Source organism: Mus pahari, chromosome 14 (assembly GCF_900095145.1).
Source record: "Mus pahari chromosome 14, PAHARI_EIJ_v1.1, whole genome shotgun sequence".
Lineage (NCBI taxonomy): Eukaryota > Metazoa > Chordata > Mammalia > Rodentia > Muridae > Mus > Mus pahari.
In genome coordinates, this window is record NC_034603.1 from 65011806 (window position 1) to 65013028 (window position 1223).

Consider the following 1223-nt stretch of genomic DNA (forward strand, 5'->3'; position numbering starts at 1 on the left):
CTCCTTCATAATACAAATATTTTATGTGCATGTGTGTTTTGCCTGGTCTGGGTGGAACTCACATTGGAGTATTAGACTTCCTGGAACTGGAGTTACAGTTGTGAACCACCATGTAGGGGCTGAGAATTGAACTCAGGTCCTCTGGAAAAAGCCCTTGCAATACATACATACATACATACATACATACATACATACATACATAAATGTAAAAAACCATTTTTTTAAAGTGAGTCTCATATAGCCCCACATGGCCTCTCAAATTCACTATGTAGCTGAGGGTGACCTTGAAGTTCTAATCCCCCTGCCTTCTCCTCTCATGTGCTAGCTAGGTTTACAGGTACACACCACCATGCCAAACTCTTCAAAATTAACAAAAAGAAATTTTTAAAAGGCTGTGTGGGGAGACTGGGTGCTTGCCTAGAACATTGGGGAACCTGGATGTTATTCCAGTGCTGTAACTAAAAACCAAACCCAACAACTCAGTGGTGGTGGTCCATACCTTTAATCCTGGCACTCCAGAGGCAGAGGCAGGTGGATATCCAAGTTCAAGGCCAGGCTGGTCTATGGAGTGAGTTCCAGAACAGCCAGGGCTACACAGAGAAATCAGTCTCAAGCAAGCAAACGAACAAACCCTTTGATTATTTTAATCGCCACTAAGCTAAGACCTCTGTTCTCTGGAATCTCACACAGCTCATACTCTCTGTCCTTTCGCAGGTGTTTGGCCCTGGTCTAGCTGCTGGGGAGATGGTGGTAACAAGGCCTTCCAGAATGACCCAGAAATTGTTCCCCTCATAGATGCTTCCACTCCCACGCCCTCCATAGACAGGATTTGGAGACCCTCATCCCTCTGAGGTTCTCTCTCACCCTCCTCACATGCTTCTCTCTCACCCTAGTGGCAGACAAATGGACACGCATGCTCATCAACAACACATACCCAGGCCCTCAGGACCCTCCTAGGGCATAGCCGCTCAGAGTGAGGTCTGTGGATCGGGTCTGACCTAGCTGCTGTTTGACAGAGAAGGCAGAAACAGAACAACCTTGAAAAACCATGGCAGTGTTTGACATTGAAGCACGTGACTGTTTTTTGCTGTGTTCCACAAAAACATGATGTGCAGCCATTCGGAAACTTAAAAAGCAAAAGCCCCTTTCTCACAAAGAGTTTGAAAAGCACTGTTGTGGCTCTCTCTCTCTCTCTCTCTCTCTCTCTCTCTCTCTCTCTCTCT